The following is a 5,456-nucleotide window of genomic DNA, read 5'->3' as shown; positions in this document are numbered from 1 at the left end:
AAAAAGACGTTAATAATCTTATTATTACAGAAACATCATGGAAACTCATAAATATAGATTCAACATTTAACATCACAAATCTGTGAAAACCCTTTTTTCAGCACAGTATGGGCATAGTTATGCTGGCAGGCAAAAGAAGTGGCGAAAAAATTATGTATAATTTATTCTATAGATTTGCCCACTTTTCCTGTTTACAAAATGTGCATTAATACCTTACAGCTTTTGTGTTCTGTAACCATTAGCAAAACAGTCTCTTAGAACCCTCTGGTAAGGGTGGATTAAGATGGGCTAGTAAATTTTGGTTTGGTGTATAGAGCTCATATGGCTTTCCTTTTCACTGCCTGATTAGCAGATTGTCAAGTGTTACTCTTAGAATGAGATTTTGTTTTGTTACATTCACTTTAGCATTCAAAATTTGCTTTCTGTGCATAGCTCAGGATGTCATGCAAACATCAATGTTTTTGTGATTACAGTTGTCAGCTAGAGTAGCCACAGAAAGTGATTAGCTTCCCCACAAGTGCATACACTCAGAAAGGGCTGCAATATAGAAACACAGCAGAATAGGGGTTTTCTCTCTCTTTCTCTCTCTCTCTTGTTTTTTTGTTGGTTTTTTTTTTTTTTTTTAAGGAAAATAGTGTTTGGAAAAGAAAAATGAGATTTTTTTCCCCAAATAATTGAAAAACTAATACAGATAAAGTAGATTTAGATTTCAAGCAAATATTCGTGGAACTGATTAGTGAAGTTTAAAATGACCCCATCATCTGTACTCATATATATAATGTTGCTGTAAAAAGATAATTCTATTAATATCAGGTGAGAGAACTCCATTACCTAGTCATGGGAACATAAATAAATAATAACTACTGTCAACATTGGTGTCAGCATCTTTATCATAGACGTTGATTTGGGCTAGATGATTTCCAAACTCTCAGGAAAGGGAGACTCATTTCTGTTCCAAAAAGCTCCTACTCAGAGGACCATCACACAAATGGACAGATATTAGGAACAACCAACAGTTTCTACATATGTGAACTCACTGCATTACAGAAAGGATTGCAGAGAGAAATGTTTTTAAAGAGCTTAAGAAGTAAAGTACAGGCAGGATAGAGGCTTTATATTGCGAGAATAAAAGCACGAATAGGATAGTTGAAAACACACAAATAATTTAACTTCTAAGCAGGACCAACGAAAACATTTGCTTAGAGTCATATCACACTCTGCAGTTGGATCACCTGTATTTATCCTGTATACTTAAAATATCTGTTGATGATAGAGTCTGTCTACAAATTTGATATCAGTGGTTTCACTGGGAAATGATCTGTAATTTTTCTCTGCACAACAACACTGACAATATAAAGTCTACTATCTCACAGACTACCTCGATCTTAAAAATGAATTTTTTCTCTCTTCTCAAACAAATGATTCCCAAATCTCTGTGGGATAAATATGGTGATGATTTAACCTGTTTTGCAATCTATTGAGCTTTAAATGTGTCAGCTCATTTAAGAATGGATATTATAAATTTTATAGCTCTGTTTTGGGAGAAAATCCTACATCTTGAAGAAAAGAAACAAAGACTTTCCTTTTCTGATTGGTGGTTTTTTTTTCTTGTTTTGGTTTTGCTTTGTTTTGTTTTTCCCAGAAAGATGGTTGCTGCTCGAGAGGCACTGAGCAGTAAAGAAGGGAAGTACTTAGTCTTGGTGGAGGTGAACTGTGCGGTTAGAGGGCAGAAAAGGAGGTCAGAGGTATATATGATCAATACAATATTGCACAGGAATTGCCACAGCGGACACCTCATACCTACTTTGTGTGTGCACTTATAAATACCTGTCCGTATCACCAATCCCTGGCTCAGCTGAAAAAGGTTCTGTATCTTTGACGTGAGGCAAGAAGATCTCCATCCCTGCAGTTCTACTGAGATTACTCAGCTGTGAACAGATAACTCGATACAAAGAAGAGGAAGAAAAAGCAAGGAAAAAAGTAGAAGCAGACAATTTCATAGAGCCCAAACCAGACAAGACTCTCTCTGATGACCAAGGGAAAAGCTTTGATAAACGGTAGGGCAGCTCCTCAAATCCAGGTCTCTGAAAGTGGGGGTGGAACACTGCAGGAAATAATATGAGAGTCCCTGCTGTGGGAGTCAAGGGAGACAGGGAAAATAGTTCAGGTAATAAAAAAAATGTTAATATTACAAGAGTGGAATGCATCTGAGTATAATTCCAGACTTTTAAGTTCAGTTTTCAAATCTTGGAGAAAGAAAGAGACAGCCCGCTGCCATCTCACTAGTTTGTCACATTGGGTTTAAGGTGTGGAATAAATCAAAACTTTTTTTTTTTTCGGAACATGGTACAAAGAAATGCATTAATAATACATGAAAAATGTTCATCACATTGGTGTGCATCAGTGGAAACACTGTTTTAAAGAAGCTATGAGCAACACATGAAAAGACTTGACCTAGGTTTCACTTCTGATGTGTCGGGGTGGGGGCAAGGCAATCGTTTCTCTTACCCACTGATGTGCTGTGTCTGTGACTTCCCGCTTGGGTAGAGAAGTTGGGTTCCCAAAGCAGGGATGATTTTTCTTTCCCACAAGCAAGCAAGGAAGTTTGAATCCTCTGAGCCATCCCCTCTAAGTGGATGCAAGAGGAACAGAGAGAGAAATAAAACAAAACCTCCCAGCTAACTGGTAGCTGCCATGCCTTTTCTTCCTCTGCATGCTGAATGTTTAAATGTCTAAAGACTCTGATGTTTGCCGAGAACAGCAGTCATTTTTTTGCTCAGCTCTGCACACCGTAGTGCAGAGGACTGGGACACATGCACAAGCCTGCATTCTGTGCCTTTCAAAATGGTTTTGCTTTCCTTCCCTTTAGTTTCCAGATACATGCTTTAAAAAAAAAAAAAAAAAAAAAATTTCTAATTAAAAGTATACAATTGCTATTTATGGAAGAGCATAGCTGCAATAAATATTTGTTTCTAAGCTAGCTGAATCTATCAGCAATCAGAGTGTGGGAAAGATCAAAGGGAAGAGAAGATAAACACAAAAATCACATTCATGATTCGGATTGTGGTAGCGCCCAAATTCTCCACACAAAAATGAGGCCTCCTGCAGTCAGCGCTGTACAGGCAAATAGTGGGATTTTCTTGTCTTCTGAAGTGCCAGCATCTCAACAGGCAAATTGGACCCGAGGGGTATGAAAACAGATGATTTTTGTTAGTGACCAGAATGAAGAAATTCTTGTTTTGCCAGGGTCTCTCTGCTCCTGGGATTAATTGTGTTTGCAAGAGCTGTGGGCACCCTCTCCTCAGCTGGTGACATAGTGGCAGAAGATATTTGGGTCCCACTGTCTCCGTGGGGCTGTGCATCCATGAGGGAACCCTTCAGAGACCTTATGCTTCAAGAATGCAAGAGCTTTGATTCCACGAGCTCTTCCATGAACAATTTTGCCCTCAGGGCTGGTCAAATGCAGTTGAGCCAGACAATTTCCTTCGCTCAGTGGGGTAGGGGGGGAACAGATGGTCACTTGGCTGTGCAAACCCACACTGTAGTCTCTGTCATTCCCTGCTCTCCCACATGTGTTGGAGGACACTTCATCTGTGCCCAGTCAAGCACAGAGGGAAAAAATGCGCTCTGCATTGTGTCCTGCCAGGTGGAGGAACCACAGCTGATGGCCTTCACGTGGCACTTTGCATGCATTTCATTCCTCTCTTCCCACACGCTGCTGCTCCATCACTTTCCTCTGCCTTTGGAGAACCCAAGGGCAAGTATGGTTGCTGTTGGACCATGTCACAGGCCACACGTGGGGATGTGGCCATGGGACATCTTTGCAGTAACCTGCTGGTGGTCATCACCTCCCCATTGAACCAGCAGAGCAATCCTCAGCAAACCCATAATCCTGAGTGAGGAATGGCTCAGCATGCAAAAATTTCCCTGCTGGACCCTGATTTTCTGTTGGAGGGTACAGGAAAGAGGGAATTCACTGCTCCAGCAGTTGCTCATTGCACCTTATATAGGCCTTAAGCCTGTTGTCACCATCTTCATTTGTAGTTTTGTGAACTAGTTTTGCCTTATTTAACAGACTCCCACAATAGGAAAAAAGACCCTAAGGAAAGAGAAGAAAAATTGTTACTTTGCTAAGACCTTGCCTGGAAAGTTTCAGCTCAGAAACCCCAGAGAATGCAGAAGAGATTAATGAAAATGCTGAGAATCACCATAATAATTCCAACTACCCGCACCAGTGTCAGCAGGCTCAGCAGGGCCTGTCATTAGAAAGCCCCCTTTTAAAACGGGTGTCCCTCCTATTAGTTAAATTATCTAGACTGTGGCGAAGAATATTCCAAGGTGACAGAAATCGGAACAGTACAGACTGCTAAAAATGAAAATCAGATAATTGCTCATAAATTACTTCTGGGGTCTTTCAAGATCTTTCAGTCTTGCTGACTGAAAAGCAAGTCATTTGGAATGCAACAATTAAATTAAAAGCTGCAACATACAGGAAATATAGTTGGAAGGAAGATATTAAGAGATATATTGTACCTGCATAAATTATCATCTGGTTTTCAATAGCATCATGAATTTGCTCTTATTCTCCTTAAAAAGTAAATAAGGGTGAGAGCCTTGGCATGGAGACCAACACTAGCTCTGGTCCCCAGTCTCCTCCCTGGACTTCACACATATTCCAGCCAGGTAGAAAAAGAGGCTGGATAATATTGTCCTTCTTCACACTTTTTCCTCAGTGTTGTGTCTGGTTAATGCTCAGTGACACCCACCCTTGACACAGATGACCAGCACATCTTCAAGGGTTAGCTTCAGCCCCTCTGGAGGAGGGAGACTGCCCCACTCACATGGTTTGAAGGGACAAAGCAAAATTTCCTCCCTTGGGATGGGACCTCGAGGTTTCACCAGGAAATATTTTAAACAGAAGGTTTTTTCTCCTAATTTGTCACATCTGAGGGTAAAATTAATGTCACTTGGTGTTCAGCACAGCTACCTCCATATTAGGTTTTTTCAGTAGTTTTAGATGAAAGCTGCTTAGAGACAGAAGGGGTGCTCTGGTGAGCTGAGGGTCAAGACATAGTCACCTCTTCAACTGTATTCTCTCTTCTTTTTCTGATCATCCCACACAGCTACCAACTGTTTGGAAGAGGATAGCAGTGTAAGTCCAGAAAATGTCTGTTAAAAATGCCTTTGACACTCATTTACTGCTGACCACGTTCGGTCTAAAAACATTAAGAAATTATTTCACCCCTCTTGGCATTTATTGGACTACATGGAGATGTTTTTTCAGACTTCTCTTTTTTTTTTTTTTTTAAAAGCCAGACTATATTTTGTTATTTGCCCAGAGGATTTCATGCATGGGCTACTCTATAAATAAGACTTATTATTCCCCAGTGACAAATGTGGTTTCTTTCTGAGAAGTTGCATAATAGCTCAAGTGGGATAAACAGGAATTTTCTGAT

Source organism: Strix uralensis, chromosome 7 (assembly GCF_047716275.1).
Source record: "Strix uralensis isolate ZFMK-TIS-50842 chromosome 7, bStrUra1, whole genome shotgun sequence".
NCBI lineage: Eukaryota > Metazoa > Chordata > Aves > Strigiformes > Strigidae > Strix > Strix uralensis.
This window is presented reverse-complemented; position numbering follows the sequence as displayed.